Here is a 21,564-nt window from a genome sequence, read left to right on the forward strand (position 1 = left end):
GTACTTCTTGGTTTACACCAAAACAGCAGTGTGAGAAGACTCTCTCTGTAAGTTCAACCATGTCAATGCCCTCCAACTGAAAGGAATACACATCTGGCAGTGAAATGACTCAATATTACATATGTAGCTTATTAAAACAGGATTTCATTACACCTAATCATTTTTAGAGGGTTTTAAAAATAAGAGAACCTACACAAAATCTCTTTTATTTCCATTTTAAACCTTGGAGAATGATGGTGATTAGAGACTGATGCCTGGAATGGATCATGGTACTCCAAGAACTGGCCTCTGTCTCGTCACATACTGCTGGATGGACCCAAGGGCTACAGAAGAGCCACAGGAAAAAAGAAAAGAAAAAACATTTAAATGCCAACCCTAACTAGAATTAGGCCTGAACTTAGAGGGGGACTGAAGGGGACCCTTTCTGAGCAACAGTGCAAGGCCTGACCCTACAGTGGAATTGTAACATACTTTGCGGGGTTCGGATACAGTATGGGAAGGGGAAGCTCACAGGCTCCAGGTCTGAAACAAGTTGCCTTGCTAGAAAACTGCTTTATTTTGCAGTTTATTCGAGTCCTCACAAAACCTGCTGATCCACATGTGCATTAGCACATCTGCTGCTCCATATGTGCACCACCTAAAAACCCAAGTACCTCACAAGCCCCAGTGATTTTATCCTTCCAGCCTCTGTAGACACACAAGAAACTCATTGTACAGATAATGAGAAATGACACACAAAAAGAGCAACTGCAGTGGGAATACGTAAGACTTTGGCCCCATCTGCCTTGACTAGGAATGCCGAGAACTAAACCTAAAAGTCCCACTCCAGGTCTTTTCTTACACGAGCATTTTTACTGGTAGGTTTTGGGTGATGAAAGCTACCCTGATTCAGTACCGCTCTGAAGTTATCTAACAGGCAGAGCAGCCCCAATTCTCTTGGACCTCTGTTGGAATGGAAATGGAAATTACACCACTCAGCAGAACTTCTACACACTTTTAGCAAAGGCATCTATAGACCGTAGTGAATAGTGCTTCAGTGTTTCACTCCTGGAGTGAAAACAATTCCAACACACAAAGGCTTCGGGTATTCCACTCTGATTCTATTTGTCTTCAAATAGGACACACTTTTTACGTACCCTTTCTGCCAATTTGAAACCCAGAGACTATCATAGCATGAGGTAGTAGGCTCATTCAAGATGCAGTGTCAAATACTTGAGACTGCATACACTCCATGAGATGGAACAGAAAAATTAATCTGTTATAGATCCAAACCTAAAGCAAAAGCAACAGAAATGATTTTTTTTCATTGACACCATCAACCTATCTGTTTTCTTTCTCTTTTTTGAATCTTGGGGAGATCAGAGACTGAGGGCATTTATACATGTGTAGGACAGGGGAGGGCACTTTAATTACAGTGGCTCTGAGAGCCACTCTAATTAAAGCCCTCAGAGCGTCTCGTGTATCAGTGTCCACACACTTAAAAATAGCGGCAGGGATGCTTTATCTAAAGCTTGTCGAACAAGCTTTAATAAAGCACCCCGCCACCATTTTTAAGCACAGAGATGCTGATACACAAGATGCTCCAGCACTCAACTAACTGAGTCTGCTCCGACACGCTTTAATTACAATGCATTGGAGCAGCCTCACTGCTCATTTATAGGTGCACTGAGTTACTTTAAATTATCTGTGTCGATTTTGAAGTGTACAAGGCTGATAAGTTCATGGCCTTTTGGGATTTCCCTTCCAAAACAAGCTCTTGGACTGGGAATACATGTCCACTGAAGAGTTCTTCAAAACTAACTTTAAATGGAAGAGCAGGAACAGAAGAGGCCAGATTTTAGCAAGCTCAGCACCTGAAAATAAGGGCTTGTCTACAAGCAGAATTGCACCCACATAACAGAATGATTCACATAAATATAAATCTATATTCCAAAAACCTCAGTATCACCAAGAAATCAAGGCAGTGTGAAGCCACCATCTTTTTAATTCAGGAAAGACTTGCACTGAACTCAGGGGAGCTTTGCTTGACTAAGGGGTTCAGGATCAGCTTGCTTATACTGCTGACTGTTATTTACTTTAATATGCTGCAAACAAAGTTCTGTGGGGGTAAGACAGGAGTAACATGGTACTCATCCACCTATCTCAAAAGAACATTAATTCACCTACTCTTAACATGCCTGTGAGGCTTTACCATGCCTCTGTTGCCCACTAGGGCTCAGTGTTTGTTACTAAGCTGCAAGCCATGGCTGCCTAAATATTCACAACAATAGCAGAATAGAACTAGCATTCTCTATCTTCCACTGGAGGAAAAGAATAATCTCTAGTAACATTATGGCTAAGGACAGAAATTACACATAAACTGGCATAAGTGATTGGAAACCAATTCCAATTTGTAACGCAACAGACGTTCAGTGCATATAAATCGCTTTCAAAACAGTTGAAACTGGTTTAAGATAAACCTGGATGGATGTAGTATCTGACTTAACTGATTTAAGTTAAATTGGTTTATTGAACTTCTGTCGCAGATCCCCTCCACGTTCAAGTTAACTCACAGTCCCCCAGCACCCCCTACAAACCCCATCTCAAAGGGTGGGCAAGCTAGCCTTGGCCCAAGCTGTCTGGGGGCAGGGAGCCGTGCTCTAGGCCCCCCTGGCTTCTGGCCTGGGCCACTGCAGGGATGTGGCTGCATTTCTGGAATCAAAAGTGAATGTCTGTTCATTGCTTATTGGCTCAATCTGTGCAGCTCAGCCTAATCTGGAAAGATTAAATTGATTCTACTTAGCCTATGAGGCATGAATCGCAACTGATATGTCCAAGAGGTGGCAGCAATGCACATGTGTGGACACACATACACATGCCACTTCATCCACAACCATCATCACATACACACGGGACTGAAAAGAAGCAGAGAAGCTAAGTGACTTCCTCCCACAACTAAACGACAGAGCTGCGAATAGAACCCAGGAGTCCCAAATGCCACCCCCTCTCTCCACTTTCTAGACCACTTTGGATTGTACTGATTGTTACCAATTAATCATTTGTGTGCATCAGTGCAGGTAGCTTCCCAACCTCCCTCCTGCCATTTGATCCTGTGCAACTTGTTTCTTGGTCTAGATGATAAAATGCTGAGTAAGGAAGAGTCCTGTATCATAAGAGCAAAAACACTAGCTGTACTCTGGAAACAGACCACATCTATGGAACTGGGGTTTTGTTACCAAGTGTCCCTAATCGAACTCTTAGTGACTTAATCATGCTTTTGGCAGCAGCATAAGAAACAAGTAATGAATCAAGTTATTGTATTCCCTGGATTTTGCTCTGCAATTGTAGTACATGACCCCAATGAATATGCTGATTCTACTTATTCAGCAGGGTTAATTTCTTCACTGCTCTGCTCTTCCCCATTCCAGCCAAAACTTCCTTTGTGAAGAGCAAATTCATTTTATGACTGCCTGCTGAATGGGACAATAGTTTAAAAAACTCACCTTCAGAAGAGATTTGTCAGCTCTTGGGCAAGTACAGAAAGCAGGAAGGGATAAGAGCAAGAGTACTATATGTCTGTTTGAAGCAGGGAGGCCTGGGGAAGAGAAATAGTACACAAGTTGCTTTACCAACACACATTTCCTACTTTTCTAATGCGCATAAGTAATGTTAATTGCAGCACACTGTAGTATAAAGAAGCATTTGTAACAGATTACTCTACATTTGCCATGTTCTAATTAGAGAAAAGGAACCCTAATTATTCCATTCTGTACCAGGCAGCAGAACAGTCATTAGAGAGCAAGCAATTTCCCCCACTTCAGCCCCCAGACCGCTCTCTTCTCCCACATTAATATAAAATCCTCACAGCATAAAGCTTCATGTATGGCTTTGGCTCATTAGCCACCAGCAGCATCAGCAAATGTCCCATTGTGAGACAGTACTAGGAAGCGGATTACAAATTTCCATTCAAGCATGTGCAGTTCTCAAGGCCTTGAAATGGTTGTACAGTTCTTTGCTACAGTGACAGGGGCCTTGAAAATGTGACTGGATGGACAGAGAGGCTAGCTCTAGAGCCTGCTCTAGCTTTAGTGCCAAGGAAGTGTGCATAGGCAATAAAGGAGCCAAAAGGGGGCTATGAATGCCCTTCAGACCTGACAGAGATCAGGAAGGCAGGAATATGATCAAGGGCAAAACTGCTGCAGTTCTAACTTTAGTTGAGAGGCCTTTGGAAATTCCCAAGCAGCCAGGAATCCAGAAAATAGGGAAAAAATGGAAAATCACTTTTGCCCTCTCTGCACAGCCTCTCTAGAGCTGCCCCTCTCCAAGCAGCACATTAGAGGACTAAACCCACAGGTCTCCTTTGCTTCCACAGTGGGGTACTCTTTGCTCTCTGGTGTGGTATTGGACACATTGCCCCAGAGTGCAACATGGTGGGTGTCTACGCTTTTGAAATTCTGATCACCAGCATCTCACTGGGAGCTGATTATTTTGGGGACCCCCCCTCCTCCCTTCTTTCTGGCTGTCAGTAGGAACCGAGCTCTTCTGAGAAATCCACCTCCAATTGAGATGGCTTAATTCTTTCTCTCACTGCTCTCACCACTTTTTACAGGGAAGGTAGGCATGATCCAATATTTGCAGATCTACAAACCAACACTTGTATGAGGAATAGAGCCCAGACCAAAGACAGGTGCAGAGGAAGCATGAAGTGCAGAATAAGACCACCCAGAAGAGGCCAATTGATACATTCTCCTTTCTCTCTTTGTAAATAGCCTTTCCTTTGACTTTCTCTACCAGTCAGTCTTTACATCATTTAGCAGAGGGTCTTTGTCTGTTTCATCTCGATTAACTTAAGCCACTCTTAATGATAAATACATGCTGTGAACTCAGGTCCTGCTGATAAAAAGAGTACCATTGCCTGACTTTAGACACTGGACAAGCTGCAGTAGCTTAATTCACTCCATTTAGCTGTGCAGCACATTAAAGTTACAGCATTTGGGGATGTTTTGGTAGGCAATAGCTAAAACAGCCTTATATAAGGGAAACATCCTAGGTAGGGAGAGTTACTGCAACTTTATTCAACCAAGTACTGTCTGTCCCACTTTATAGAAGAGGAGCTGAGGCAAAGAAAATGAAAACTGACCCTGCAAACACTTATGTATACAATTACCTTGAAAGGGTATTATTCTTGCTTAAAATTAGCACGTAAGTATTTGTAGGATCAGGGCCTTAATGTCTTTAGGCCTCAGGATTCAGATGTGGAAAGAGGCAATGTGCCTCTTTTGTCTGCTTTGTTTATTTAGATTAACCAGTCTTAACAGAGATGGTCTCCTAGTATCTTTTTGTACTCTATCCAGTATGACATGGTCTCGATATAAGTGGGATCCTCTAGGTGCTACTATAATGTTATTAACAGGAGCGTAATTAAAAGTATAATCTAGAGTAATCCACTAAAAAGGTCAAGTGGATGTTAAGTATATAAAAGAAATAAAACTTTTCTCTGCTACTCTCAGTTCCAATGAAGTCCATGGGATTTGCACAGATATAACAGGGTAATTTTTGACCCTGTGAGCTGAATTTGTCCCTGTTGCTTTTCAAATAGAGACAGCAGAATCACTGAGGGATTGAACTGATGCATTATATTTGCTTTATAAAACCAGTGCCCCCAGAAGTTCTTCACAGGAAAGTCAGATGCCAACTCCGCTAACACAAAACAAGCTAATAAAAGCTTACTGCTATCATTATCCTTTCTGGGAGTAATATTTAGTGGTTAACCATTGTCTTCAGTGACTGATTGTATTCCTCCTTCTTGAAAAGGCAGGGAGGAGGGGGGAACTCAATTGGATTTCATATCTTCCTCCATCCCTGAATTCCTCTCTTAAGCCATTGTGCTGTTTTGTTACCTTGTGTTAAAGAACTATTGTACTCCTACCCAGGAATTGCTGCAAGTCACAAAGAGTTAAGTATGTCAACCTCAAGGACCAAATTATGAAATTCTAAGTGCCTAGAGAAGTCTGCTTTCCCTTCAAGTCCTCATGTGAAAAGGATCCTGCAGCAAGTAAAATCGGGCTAGATGAGCAAGAAAGATTCACACTTCAGTAGTGTGCTCCAACAGGCTCTACAGAAGCTTTTTCTGGCTCTTGCTCTGTGGGAAAGAACGACTTGCTGGGCTCTTTCAGTCTCTCTTCTCTAATGCAGAGGGGAAAGAAGAATGTGTCACTTAAGTCTGAGGCAGAGATGACAGAAGCTGCTGTAGTAGGAAGCAAGCAACTGGGAGAATAGCTGCCTATTACACAGTGCTGGTGGTACCATCAGGACTGGGTTGGGAGATCAAGGCCGATGGAACTGGGGCAAGGGCATCAGAATCCGTCCTTAGATGACTAACATTGCTTGCTCCTCAGTGGCTGAGGTGCTGAGTTTGCATAAGGAGCAGGTTGTGGTTGGAAAGCACACATTGGATGCACACATTGGATGCAAACTGGATGCTTATCTTGCTGGGATCCTATGACCCCAGCTGACTTCCTGCCCTTTGGGCAGGGGGCTGGACTCGATGATCTTCCGAGGTCCCTTCCAGCCCTAATGTCTATGAAATCTATGAAAATTGAGCAACACTCTTATGTCGGTTCTCAGGCAAACCAATTGCAAGTGGAAAGGAGAGATCCTTTCCACTTGCAATTGGTTTGCCTGAGAACCGACATGAGAGTGTTGCTCAATTTCTTTAATTTTGCAGAAACTTAAAATAAATGAATCTCAGATGCAACTCATTAATGGGTTGGGTTTTTTCCCCCCACTGATAGTAACATGGTTAATATCTTGGTAATATTTTTGGAGAGCGTTTTGCCATCTCATTATATCATTACAATCTGCCCTGTTTCTGGACGAGTAATATTGTTTGGAATGCCTGCTTACTTATACATCTTTTACCAAACACACCCATATATACATCCTTATTTTGAAGAATCAACCTGTTGCTGGGCTAGCTAGCCTTCAAACAAGGCACTTATGGTTAATTAATGTCAGATAATTCTGGGTTTATTCAAAAAGAAAAAATAAAGTTGTTTGCCTAGCCAGGTGGTGGACGGAAACAGAAATCATTCTGCAAGTAGTACACAGGAATACTCACACTGTAATAAGTAGGCATAATTGGAACAGCACTAGGCAGCAGTCACAGTTATTCATACAACTCATTTCCAGTATTTGTGAGTTAACTACAAATAGGTGGGCATGGGGGGAAGCAGATCCTGTTAATTATGTGAGAAAGTACTACCGATCTGATTAAGAGCTAACTCCATATTCAGATGAAAAAGAGAGTGTGTCAGACTAGGGCTGCCATGCTAAAAAGCATGTAACTAGGAACACTAACCTGGGTTTTCATGATGTGGCCTCTGCTCCTCTGTGCTGTGTGACCTTGGGCAGGCAACTTCACCCCTTCACGCCAGCCTTTTTTCACACACTTGGTCTTGTGTACTTACATTTAAGTTCCTCCAGGCTAAGACTCCTCTCTCTCATTACTTTGTGCAACACCTAGCAAAACTGAGCCCTGATCTCAGCTGCATCCTACAGGAGGTACAGGAGAAAAAACAAACAGCAGTAGCTCAGTGGACCCATGCTACAACTTTGTGTTGCTGAAAACAATCCCTTTTGGCAGACCACCACCATCTTTCCTTATAAGAGCTAGAAAAAATCAATGACACAGAAGTACAGAAGCAGCAGGAAAAAGGAAAGCATGTAAATATTACTATGTAGAGCCATGTGGGTTCCCATTCATTCTTAAGAGTAACTGCTTGAAGCAGATAAGGCTTACCTCTCCTCTTATGTCCAACCAGCTGGAAAGAGGAAAAAGCTTGCAGCAATCAGCTTCAAAATGACCACCATAAACAAGGCTTTTCGTTTACTTCCTTGAATTTAGAGGGCTAGGTGCCAGAATGCGACATGCTGGGAAAAGCCTATATAAGGGGTCAGCTGCAAGAATATTAGTAATAAGTTGGCTGATAGTTTAGTAGGGCTGATGCTTTATTCCCTTTTAACTTATCCCATCACTTACACCATTACAAAGCAACTCTAAAAAGCTAACATCATAATGCAGTAACCTTCCCTATCCACTCCATACTCAGCTGGAGTGAGCTCAGTTGAATACAGAATCAGGTCTAGCTGCTGTAATTAGTGGGAGGAGCAAAAATGCTTTGATAGCAAGAGCTTATGGGTGTCGGACACCCTAAGATCTTTTTATCACAAGTCCATCTTTTCAGTGTTTGGGGAAAAAAATGTCTGGATGTTGTTGTGGTCCATGTTACCCCAGTACAATCGAGATTAGATTCTTTATTGACAACACCCACTACCTGAACTCAAAATAGTGTTCAGTGGTTGAGGTTTTCAAAGCCTTTTTAGGACATATAGACGCATCATTATTAAAATGGCTTATAACTGCTAAACTGTCTAAAGGAGTTGGTACAAGTTTCCAGATCTTCCCAGTGGAGGATGTGCCCTAGCCTCTCTGCCAAACTTTTCTGGATGCTTTTGAAAGGAATGAATTTTGAAGACACCTGTCTTTAACTTCCAGTTCAAACCAGGGCTAGTAGTGCTGGCACATGCAATGGAGAATGCATCCCTTTATCATGACCAATTGGTGGTAGACATTCTGTGAACTTGGAGGGTGTCCACCAGGGCACAAGGGTCCGTCTGTGCAGATGTAGGATCCGGATTCAGTTTTACAGGCCTAAACGGGTTTGTTTTGGGTCTGGAGAAGGATCCAAGCATCTGTAGCTAATTTCTGAATTGTTCCATTGTTAACATCTGCTGATTCATCCTTTATCTACCACTTGCCCTTTCGTATAAGCCTCAGTAATCCTAAAGACTGATTTTCAGAGGTACTGAACACTTACAATCCCAGGTACTCAGCATGATCTGGCCATTACTTGATTTCAAGCAATTGAAATGTCAGGAGAATGTGTTTCTCTGCAGAGGGAATGAAGGAGAGGAAACCACTAAGTACTTGGTTCTGCGTTATCACCAAAAATGGCTATCAAATTATTTACTTTGTTTTAACAAAAGGAACACTTACAGCAAGCACAGACAAGGAAGCTCATCCAAAAGAACCTGGTTTGGATCCCCTTTGGGCACAGTAATGAGGTCTAGCTTTCTATCCCTTTGTTGATGGTGAACTTGAATTTTTGCTGCTCCACAATACTGGACTCCAAATTGCACAGATGGTATCTTTGGCTTACTGGATGAAAAAGGATCTGGGGGAAGTTTGCAACTCTTGAACAGTTATTTAGGGCCTCTTGCTATTGACTTCCATGGGCTTTGCGTAAGGAATAGGGAGATGAGAGAATGGACCCAGGAAAGTTCAGATTCATACACAAGAGGTATTAATCCTGCAAGCTGCTCCACCAGTTTGGTCCGCTGCACCAGTACAGAACTTGCATAAGGTAAGGGATGTTCTGAGCTGCCACAGGTGTCTGCTGCCAAATGTCATTGCATGTATTCAACCCTGATCCTGATCCTGCAGACAGTGCAGGATAGTGATACCATATGAACCTATTATATGAACCACCAAGATTTCAGACACTTCAGGCATGACATAGTGTAGTTGCATTTGGAGTACAAAAGCTACTTCAAACAGGCTTATTTCTAGTCATGGGGTCTATGCAGACTTCCTCCAGGTTCAGTGCATATGATTCATCTTGGGTCAATACATCTGGGTTCCATGACAATTCACAGCTGGAAGGCACTCAAGTTATAGACAGACATATGTTTAAACTGATTTAAAAAGTGATCACTCACTCAGGAAGACGTGTCAGGTGTTAGGATGCAACAGTTACATCAGCATACTCTTGTAGATGCACAGGTAGATGACCGCTTTAAACTTTAACCCTGAATGCAACTGTCATGGTTTTGCTATATTTGTACTACTACAAAAGCAAGTGACATTGGAACAGTTTACAATTTGCATCCCTCAGAATTGACAGGACTGTTACATCTGTCTGTGCCCTGAAAAAAACACCTGAAGCTGTTTTCTGAGACTCAGGTGACAGCATTGCAAAGCCAAAGTCCTAGCATAATCTACAAAAAACAGACAAGGCAGGGCTGTGGGTTCTTCCAGTGCATTTAAAGGAGACATGGGCAACATGAAAAAACAGTAGCTAGTGTCCTGGGAGAGTCTTAAACTGCAGTCAAGAGTTCTCATGGTTTTACAAACAAATCTCCTTAACCATAGTTCATTCTGTGACACAGTGAGGTTCCCTCCTTCCCGCTTCTCTGACATATTGAGAGAAAAAGTGAAAAGGTTATGCATTTATCTTATTTCTTAGTCTCCTGGGACTTGTCTTCACAGCCCCCACCTCCCTTCCCCCATTTCCTTAACACGGGGAGAGGGAGAGAAAGAATTCTCCATGGAGAATTCAATTCAGCAGAATTACACTGCATTTACGTCCGTTTTGAGGCTCTCTCCCACGCATTGATTGCACTGCCTGTGGCTTCCAGCACAGTATCTGCACAGCCCTAGCTCTGTGTCAGCTTTGATAAGAACCCCTGTGTAATCAGTGCAGCACCAGCTATCCGGCTACAGTACCGTATGATTTCCTCCTGTGGCTTCTTCGTTCCTGTTTATAATTAAAGTAGGACTCCTTGCCATGCCAAGGGCTATATAAAAATAAGTTAATAAGTAATAAAGTGATGGCATGCATCCAAGAGCTGGCTGCTGCTGCCGCTCTTATTCTTGTAACACAGTTAATATACAGTGGCTGGTTAATAACGTTAAGGCCTGAATATTCAATTAGTCAGTTTGATTTTTGCAGCTACAGGAAGATACAAGCTGTGCAGAGGAAAAAGGGCTGGCATAGTCTGGATTATCATAATATTCAGTCTCCTATGGGCTGGATCCTTTGCTAGGTATTCTTCACCACACCTTACCTTAGCTCCTTTCCAGCTGGCCCAAACTCTCAGCACTGAAAGTCAAATTTTACAGGTGGTCATAAACTAAAACTCAAAGACCAAGTCTGCATTATGAGTTACTTGTATTAATTAGTATGAATTAATTACAAAACATAAGCTCAACCAAGACCATGGCTCCATCCTATAAGGAATCACATATTCATGGCGTGCCCGCATGAGCTTGCCATTTAAACAGCTAAGACAGACCATGGGTAGGTTGCCCAGAGGCATAGGTCAGTCACACTCAAAGTTCCCAACGGACAAGGAAAGAAGTGAGTCAGTCTGCTCAACATCTTAGATTCCTGGCTGTTCATACAAGAATGGGGAATGAAAGGGAGGAGTGAAGGTCTCAGAAAGTTGTTGAAACATTGACTGCATTAGGATAAGAGATTGGGAGTTGAGATGGTAATTTGTATATATAATTTGTATGATATAGAGTATAGCTTATTTAGGAAGGACAGGCACAGGTGAAGGATGAGATGTTCCCTTGCATCAAGGACATAATATTCCACAGGGAAACTCATGCAAGGTCCAGAATGCTACAGAAGAGAAAAAGGAAAAAAGTAAAAGAGAACAAGTGTGATATAATGATGGTGTCCAGACCACTAGGGCCAGGTGATAATTTATCAAAACAAGAAGTGTGCACCCTAAAGAAATCATCCAAAAGACAGGACTTGTTGGTAATGGGGGACTTAGACTGTCAAGGGACACTGCCATTTACACCACAGAAAGTTAAAAAAATATTGCCATGAATGCCCTCTGTATAGGTGATCCCAGCTTTGGGCACAGGGATAGAACAGATGACTTCTCTAATTTTCCTCCAGCCCTGACATGCACACATTTTTCATATGATCTTCCATAGCACTCTATGGATTAGATCAGGCAGCCCCCAGACTTTAAAATGGACCAAATCAAATCCATAAAATTCAAACTGTACATCCAGAGGTGGAATGCCTCAGGTCTTTTTCTAGTTCCCAAAGGAATGTGGGATGGGATGAAACCACTTGGGTCATCGAAAGTCCAGATCTCTCTAACCTTCACACCCCAGTCCCATGTATAGAACTGTATGTGTATTCTTAAGGAGCATGATTTTGTATTATTACTTATTTCTTGTTCTTGGATAATATCTAATAGCATCAAATGAATTCAGTGCTTCAATGTACTAAGCACTGCAAAGATAGGGAGACAGTCTCTTTCAGAAGATACTACACACTAAAAAGACAAAAATTACTATCACCATTTTACCAAAAGTTTTAATGGGAAGTGATCTAAGGCACAGAGAAATTAAGTGACTGGTCTTGTGGTTCCTAGTTGTTCCACAGATTTCCTGTCTAAATCCTGGACCAGTTCTTTAACTGAAAGATCATTTGATTTGATTCTGTTGAACATTTTCATTGTTTGCAAATGCATCCACGCAGGAACAGACACAGAAGTATCTTTAACCAAAGCACAGATTTTGAAGTTTTTGAATACTGAATATTCACTAAGTTGTTTGCTCTTCTCCAGTGTTTCTAGTTCATTGATTTCAATAGCATGAGTTGGCTCAAGGAATTCCTAGACAAAGAATCTCAACCATTCAAGAGTCTTTAATGAAAAGCGTTTCCCTCTGTCACTCTGAGTCACTGCTTGTCTGCCAAACCAAACTCAGCCAAGGGCACATATAGGGGCTTTCCCTTCTTTGTAGCCTTTCCTGTGAAACAGCCATCCCTTTTCTTACACCTGAGAAAACATTCCACAGGGAAACTCCTTTTTTTCATCACTTGGTTAATCTGTTTAAACCTGGTTTCCTTTAGTTTAGTACAGATACTGTGCCTTTATATCTTTGCATCTGTATCATGCTTTCCATGTGGAGATCTCCAGATACAGATATAAATTAAAAGAGCTGGGAAGTTTTGTAAGTACTTACTACTTCATACATGCACTATCACTTTCATTCTTACCAGTAGAACTGCTCTGTTCTGCTCTGTCATATTATAGATCTTACAAGATTTAGCCCAGAATTTGGACGCAGCCTCCTCTGAACCTCTATGCCTAGCACATATCATATCATATCATATCATATCATATCATTTGATATACTGGCCAGAACTTGACAGTTTAATATGGCAGAAAACAGGGCAATATTCCTTTGCTTCAGATTTCAGTGCATAAGTTTCACATAACAATTAGCACAGCATGAGATACCAGCTAAGAAGCATCTCCTCATTAAGAGGTATTGGAGTAGGCTGGAGTAACTACCAAATGCAAAAAGGTAAGCATAGAATCATAGAAAATTAGGGTTGGAAGGGACCTCAGGAGGTCATCTAGTGCAACCCCCTCAAATCAGGATCATCCCAACTAGATCATCCCAGCCAAGGCTTTGTCTAGCTGGGTCTTAAAATCCTCCAAGGACGGAGATTCTACAACTCTCTGGGTAACCTGTTCCAATGTTTTACTGCCCTCCTAGTGAGAACATTTTTCCTAATATCTAACCTAAGCTTCCCTTGCTGTAACTTGAGACATTGTTCCTTGTTCTGCCATCACTGAGAACCATCCAGCTCCATCCCCTTTGGAGCCACCCTTCAGGTAGCTGAAGGCTGCTATTAAATTCCCCCTCAGTCTTCTCTCCTGCAGACTAAATAAGCCCAGTTCCTTCAGCCTCTCCTCATCAGTCATGTGCTGCAGCCCCCTAATCATTTTTGTTGCTCTCTGCTGGACTATCTCCAATTTGTCTACATCTTTTCTGTAGTGGAGGGCCCAAAACTAGACACGGGACTCCAGATGTGGCCTCACCAGTGCTGAATAGAGGGGAATAATTACTTCCCTCAATCTGCTGACAATGCTCTTCCTAACGCAGCCCAGTATGCCACTAGCCTTCTTGGCAACAAGGGCACACTGTCAGCTCATATTCAGCTTATTGTCCACTGTCACCCCCAGGTCCTTTTCTGCAGTTGGCCCCCAGCCTGTACAGTGCTTGGGATTGTTCCATCGTAAGTACAGGACTTTGCCCTTGTCCTCATCGAACATCATGAGATTTCTTTTGGTTCAATCCTCCAATTTGTTGAAGTATATCTGAATCTTAGTCCTACCTTCCAGCATATCTACTACTGCCCCCAGCTTGGTTTCATCTGCAAGCTTGCTGAGGATGCACTCCATCCCATCATCTAGGTCTTTGATGAAGAGATTGTACAAAACTGGCCTCAGGACCAACCCCTGGGGCATTCCGCTTGATACCAGCTGCCAACTAGATGTCAAGTCATTGACTACTACCCTTTGAGCATGATGATCCATCCAGTTTTGTATCCACTTTACAGTTCATTCATTCAAACCATACTTCCTTAACTTGCTTACAAGGATGTTGTGGGAGACCATATCAAAAGCCTTGGTAAAGTCAAGGTAGATCACATCCACTGCTTTTCTCACATTCACAGAGCCAGTCATCTCATCATAGAAGGCAATCAGGTTGGTCAGGAATGACTTGCCCTTGGTGAATCCATGCAGACTGTTCCTAATCACCTTCTCCTCCTCCAAGTGCTTAGAAAAAGATTCTTTGAGGATTTGTTCCATGATTTTTCCAGGGACTGAGGGGAGACTGACTGGTCTGTAGTTCCCTGTATCCCCCTTCTTCCTTTTCTTAAAGATGGGAACTATATTTGCCTTTTCCAATGGTCTGGGACCTCCACTGGTCAATGCAAGCTTTCCAAGATGATGGCCAGCAGCTCTGCAATCACATCAGCCAACTCCCTCTGCACCCTCAGGTGCATCGAGTCTGGCCCCGTGGACTTGTACATGTCCAGCTTTTCTAAATAGTTCCTAACCTGTTCTTTCACCACTGTTGGCTGCTTACCTTCTCCCCAAACCATGCTACCAAGTGCAGTAGTCTGTGAAGACTAGGCTAAAACAGGCATTGAGTACTTCAGCCTGTTCCGCATCATCTGCCATATCCAGCAGGACTTCACATTACAGCTTAGCCAGCCTGAGTTAAGAAGATAAATACTAGCCACAGTTCCTCTTTTTGTGGTTTCCCAAAGATTTTGACTTGAGACTCCTCTTCCCAACCCCCCAAATGCAAAATTGTTCTGAAAATATGGAATTCCCAGTGCAAGCTTGCTAAAATACCTGCTGTATTTGGTGGCAATGGCAGTAGAGCAGCACAAGCTATCAGAGGGCCATCTGAAATTTTCCCAACTTTCAGCACAAATATGTGGGACTTTCCTTTATGCAACATCTAAAGAAGAACAGATTGCTGCCTTGGTCACTATGTAACCCCAACCAAATGGAGGGTCTATTCGTTGTGTATCAGAACTAAATTACATATTTGATCCTCCATTATCAGTGCTGTCAAAAAATGGCAAAATGTAAATGTAAGTAGTGGTGGTGGGAAAGAGGTTACTTTTCAATTTTCATCCTGCTTTTCACTGCAAAGCAGACACTTAATATGAAAATAAACTCTATCCTCCTTTCATTTTCTTTCTCTGCCTGCCCCCTCTGCCCAAATCAAAAGAGAACTTGCATGAAGGTTTTGGCTTACTCTTCCCACAGTTACAGTAGGTCCACATTTTTATCCTCTTACCAAATGGTATCTGACTTCAGTGTGAATTCACATGCTGTTCAGCACATGGAAAGATATTTGCATTTGAGCCACAGATTGGAAACAAATGGAAAAAAAATAAACTTTATGGAATAAAGTAGACACTAAGTATTATGTGTAGCAACCAGAAGATGCCACTCATGGATTCAGACCCTTTTTGTGTGGCAGTATCCAGAGGACAAAGTTACAGTCACTGTCCCTTAGTTTAGCTGAAGGAAAAGCTTGCCTGAGGGCTGTTTTATTCTAAAACATGTCTACTATAGGGTTCTTTCTTCTTTCTCTGAAACAGTTCATACTGGCCATTATCAAACTGAGAAACTCTATTAGATGGGCCTCAGTTCTGATGTATCATAGCAGTTCCTGTTATTAAACTTAGTAATATGAAAGAGCACATGTACTACCCTCTCAAAGAATGCTGGCCGAAACGAAATAGATAGGAATCACATATTTTAGCTCTTTAATTATTAAACATTAACCAGCCTGCCACTTATAAATGACAGGGGGAGAAGGGAATCCAGTACATTTCCTTGGATCAGGTAAGAGATTTTTTAAAAACAGGGTCCTAAGTTAATAGACAGCTTTGTGTTTTATACATACTGCTTTAAGTGACAGAACATGAAGGCAATAATTAATTTGATGAGAGACTTATACTTTAAGAAGAAGTGCATCTATGTTTCTACACTTCAGGATTTTTTATGCATTTCTGCTTATGGGAAGAGCCTCATATAAAAAAATGAAAACTGGATGTGTCTGGCTTTTATTATTTATTGAACAATGCTCCATTGATTCACAGATCCTCTCCAGACAGCTCATAAACAAGGCCTTTAGTGCAAAGTTTAGACAAGGACAAAGATTTCTGAACTCTTAAGCATAACACAAAGCTCAGCTATTACCCACACAGGAAGGAGTAGACAGAGATGGAATTCATAGGGGAAAAATGTGACGGGAAAGTGAGTCAGATTCATACAGAAGCTGGTGTTTCACATTCCTTCCCCACCTCCCCCTTTAACATCTATTAACATACATGCCCCTTCTGGTAGTTACGCTGGATCCATGTATCTGCCTAGATTTTTTGTTTTACCAATAACCATGATACCCAATGCCTGGCACCTTGCTCCCTCCGCTGCCCAAAAGACACTGTAATAGTGCTTCTTTTTTCAATTTCCAGCAGGGCTCTTCCGCCCCAGGGTCTAGTTCAGCTTTATAATTCAACACTTTCTTTACTTTGGCTTGCAGACCTGAGACTGCACTGCAGCTTCTCCAGTCGGCCCTATGACTTGCAGGCAAAGTTCCTTATCGGAGACAAAGAACCAGCTCAAATGGCCCAGATAAAGTGAAAAGTAATTTCTTCTGAAATGTCCCTTCCTATTGCCACTGAAGTCAACAGTGGGAGAAAGACTGAGCCTTACTATTTGAACATGACAAAGCAAGTCTGGTCAAAGATATGCCCAGTAAATAAACAAATACATAACTACACTGAACCTCAACGCTCCATCTGTACAATGGACATAGCAGCACTCCCCTACATTCCAGCAGTATTGCAAGGACCAGCATCTTAAAGATGGCAAGATTGTCAGGTATTAGGATACTGGTTGTCATATGAAGATGATAGAAGGGCTTGAAAGTTGTGGATTATTTGCACAGAATTCAAATTCAGCTGTCTTTGAAATCAATGGAGCTAATTTCCCTGACAGACCCATGAGGCCAGCTTCTACACCTTTTTCCAGCTGTTTTATTGCTTTGAGACAGCTAAGCATACTTCCATGTCCTCCCATTATCATCCCATTCCCTATAGAAGCAATTACCATAGTTCGCATGACTTTCAATGGAAGTGGGGATAGGGAGAGTAGGATTCTGTTCTTGTAAGACCATCTCTATATTGAAACATCATCACCTCCGTGAAAAAGTTTGAGAACCCTCAGGCTTTGTGAACCTTGAAGAATTATTTCCAGCACTGCTGGAATGGCTGTCTTTTTGTTATTGCAGGCAGTTACAGTCCACCCTGGCTCTAATTCTTGACAATGATTGTCATTCCTAATCTTTTTGGCAACACATGCACATACAAGAGTTCCTATGAATTGGCTGGATCTCAGCTTCCTGGTAGGAGGGATGAACTCCTCTGCCCCACATCCAGCTCTTTTTAATATGTAAAATATGCTCCTGCAATAAAGGTCACTCTGCAGCAGTGGGCTAACTTGAGGCATAGTTGGCTGATGGCTTTTAGAAAGTCTTGATAAACTAGCACCTATTTTTCACAGGATGGGACATATCTTTAACTGGTGTAAAAGGCACAGCTCCATTGACTCTCTCATAAGCAATGACATTATTTGTGTGCCATAATTAAGACCAGATATTGTTATTCCTTCCATGCCCTCTTTTACTGATGCTTTTCCTTTTATCCTCTATTCCAGCCTGACTATTTCACAGCTCAATGCTATTTGGCAAAATAACGTCCTCGGCTGAAATGAACTGACATACTACCCTTGCCCTTAACAGAGGTACATGCCAATATGTACCATAAGGTTGTAGGAGCCAACTGCAAATTATGACAACCTATTGGGGTCCTTCGACAGAGATACCATCTCTACACACACTTTCATGACACAGCCCAGCATCACAGCAGTTCCCTAAGGGTTTCTGGAGCACTTTGGTTACGGCCTGCCCTCTCAGCCAAGTCACTGTGGGGGCTTCAGATCCTCCCAGTGCAGCTGAATCTGGAAGTTCAAAATTCAGCTTAAACATAAACCAAAAAAAAGAGAAAACCAGCCACACACATGCAAGCCACACCCTCCAGCTCCACCTTCCTTGCTTTCTTGCTTGCACTGATGCCCATCAGCAGGTTCTCATTAACACATTAGTTTAAAGTAAGTCTTCCGTTACCCCCTAGTTCCAGCCAGGCTTCTCATGCCAACTACTAGCCACCTCTCTTCCAGGGTCAGCTCCCAACTAACCTTTACAAGTCTTCTTTTCAAGCACAAGTGTAGCAGAGTACAGCTCATTTGGACTCATTAGAAGGGAAAAGATGGTCTATCCTAACCTGGAAAGCAGTCTTCTTTCTATGGAGTGAACCCGCTTAAAGGTTTGCATTTGTTCCCGTGCAGGGAGTTCATCCATATCTTTTACAAATGATACATTTATAGAGCATTACTACTCCTGACAAGGCATCTCCTGAAGGATCATCTTGGAATACGTGGGACTGAAATCAGACTTATTTTAAACTCCCCTCATATAAATATGTAGGCCATCACTAGAGTGTATACACATTTTCCTTGCTCCCATTCCTGTTTATTATGTTGGTTAGACCCCCGCCCCAAGGGAATGACAAGTGCATTAAAAACATTTTTTTTTTTTCAAAACAAAAAGATGGTAGAAATAAAATGTTCAATCCATCCCCAGTTAATCAGACCATTTTACAATACAAAAATTGGAGGGGCTTCTAGTAGTGAAATCAGAGAACTAGTAACCAGGGTTTCTGAGTTATAAGCCCAGTCTAGGAAAGGAGCATGTTCTAGTAGCTAGAAAATGGGAGCTGAGAGTGATATCCTATGGTCTGTTCTTAGCTCTTGTGGAAGAAGTAGTGCAAAGCCTAGATTCTGATCCTGAAAATGTTCTGTGTCTTACAGATCCTATCCATCTGTTACGTTATAAAAAAATACTTGATTTTTAAACTCCTAATATGCTGTTTTGAAGGATGAGAAAGCCACTGAGTCAACTTGCAAATTGTGCCACGGAAGAAGGCAATTTATCCAGACTGAGCAATTCATGTTGTGAACTCAAACAATAACTGCCTTGAATTATGGTGCTCCCATTTCTCATTGATGCATATTATGACTTAATACAATCAGATGGATGATATGGGTGAATGCTACTTACAAAGAAACGCCATGATATGCCATTTGTTATATATCTTCAAGCATATATTAGCTATCTACTTGGCTGTATTTAGAGTGTGGATTTCAGATATATTTTGCATCTCAAAGACCACTGTGATGCCCATTTCTTGATATATTCTCTGGTTTAGGGTAAATGTCTTCTTATAACTGTGGTTGAAATAAGCACTTGATTTTGTCAGTCAAACAGTATAGACATGGCTTATAAAACAAGGCATTGCTTGAAAGATATGCAAGTCTGAGTGCTTTGAGTACATTTTTTTCTCCCCTGGACCTTACTAAGGATCTTATCCCCTTTTAACTTGCTTGGAATTTTCTTGCGGCAGGGGTGTGGGGGCAGAAAACACATGTCTAGTTTAAATAGCGATTTTCTTTTATTAGTAATTTTAACTTTCCTGAGTTCTTCCAATAAAATGAAACATCAGTCAATGCAATCCTGAGGCCCCAAGCCTACAAAGGAATCTATATGGCAGACCCTACTGAAAGAAAGAAAATTCTGTATCCTGTAGCTAATTATCTGGTAACGCTCAGTTTAAACGATCTAAAATGAGCAGAACTAGGGGATTTTAATTCCAGCACCTTTCACAACTTGGCATTTATTCAATTTTAAAAATATTTAGAATATAATATGTTCAAACAGCTAACGAGTAACACTGAAAAATCGACTCACTGAAGCAGCTATGTATCAATGGTGTCTTTTAGATGCCTACAAGCTTTTATCAGGAAACTAATACGGATAAGGATAGATGGTTTTCTGCAGGAGCACAAGTAAGGCTGTCAGAGTGCAGCAGAAACATAAGTCTCTAAAGACAGGTTTGCATAGAAGAGGTCTTTAATTTTGGAGATCTGGTATACAACAGAGTAAGTGGAGGTGGGACATAATGTCTAAAACTTAATCTGTTAAGCATATGCTTGAGAACATTTCCTGTGAGAACATCCAAAGCCCTTGTTGTGTGTAGCAGGTAAGAATGATTGTGTGTGGTCTCTCCCTACCTGTTTACATATGACACTATTTGAGTCACCTTAACAATGTGTTTGTACAAAAAAGGGCTGTTACTATGGTGACTGTGACACTTTTAAATAGAATAGTTACTATTCCAACAAAGAAAAATTGCCAACTCCGAGCCCATGTTCTTTATAACTCAGCCAAACATCTGTCCCTACATTTCTGTAGATTAAGTTAGTTTATTTCTCCTTAATAATCTTAGTACATAGAGGTACCATCCCGTGGCACTAGTGGCATCGCTAGCAAAATTCTGACACTGAGTAAAATTTAGAGACAACAAGAAGTTAAGTGGGATTGGAGTAATCCAGAGGCCTTGTGTTGGTCCTTGACACAGAAGTGAATTTCCTCATTTTTACTGTGATTTGATATAGCAGCAGTAAAAATTGAATGACAAAAACTTATAGTTCCCCAAATTCAACACAGGACCCACATGTTGGCTTAGAAATGGTATTTAAAGGCCTGTTTTTTGGGAATTGGCTTATAGGTATAGATATATGCATTATAAGGGGTCACAATGGGCAGCAGGGGTTAAATGGATTTCTAAAGAGCTTGGGAGACGCACACACAGCTTCTCATGGCCCTGGAAGTACACAGGCTGTCTAGCACAACAAGACCAACAAGGACACAGCCTAGGAAACAGGCTGGGAACCAAAGAAGTATGTACCATGCTGTCCCATAACATAAGTCACACCAGCAACAAGGCCTCAGAGAGCAGGGGGGCCTAAGTCCTGGTTTTGGAGGGACAGACCAAATTAGGAGAAGGCCCAGAAGGCTACGTGGACGTGTGACCACAGAGAGACAACCAACCAGAGATAGCCATGGATGAAGAGTCATCAAGGGGGAAGGAGATTACAAAAGCAGAGAGTTGAGATTAACGAAGCATCCTTCCCAGTCCTTCCCTTTGTCCATCCCTCCCTGTCCCTCCTTCTCTTCCTTGAGAGGGGTTCCCATCCCTGTCCCCTGGGAAGGGTCCCTGAGGCCGCCATGGACAAAGGGCATGCCAGTAGTCCATCTCATGCACCCCACTGGAGGGGGGCTGTGGGCCTCGGCATCCCACCTCCAGACTGCTGACACCTAAGAGAGAAAGCCTCAGAGTGGAGCCTGCATCCTGACCAGATGTACTTTGACTGTGATGACAGCCCTAGGACTGGTAGATATATAATTGTTTGATTGTTTATATTGATGCTTTT

At 42.0% G+C, this 21,564-nt stretch overlaps 2 long non-coding RNA genes across 2 annotated transcripts in view; one reads left to right on the forward strand and one right to left on the reverse strand.

The window, feature by feature from the left end:
• The window catches only part of LOC109281947 (uncharacterized), a 149,082-nt gene that overhangs the window by 100,120 nt on the left and 27,398 nt on the right, over positions 1-21,564 (forward strand). The gene's annotated exons all lie outside the window — the stretch shown is intronic.
• The window catches only part of LOC109281948 (uncharacterized), a 67,612-nt gene continuing 46,247 nt past the window's right edge, over positions 200-21,564 (reverse strand). Inside the window, exons 3-5 of the long non-coding RNA XR_002088778.2 lie at positions 7,340-7,533; positions 3,483-3,574; positions 200-323 (exon numbers count right to left, since the gene is read on the reverse strand). This is a non-coding gene — a long non-coding RNA (uncharacterized LOC109281948). The remainder of the gene's footprint in view (positions 324-3,482; positions 3,575-7,339; positions 7,534-21,564) is intronic.

Source organism: Alligator mississippiensis, chromosome 7, assembly GCF_030867095.1.
Source record: "Alligator mississippiensis isolate rAllMis1 chromosome 7, rAllMis1, whole genome shotgun sequence".
NCBI lineage: Eukaryota > Metazoa > Chordata > Crocodylia > Alligatoridae > Alligator > Alligator mississippiensis.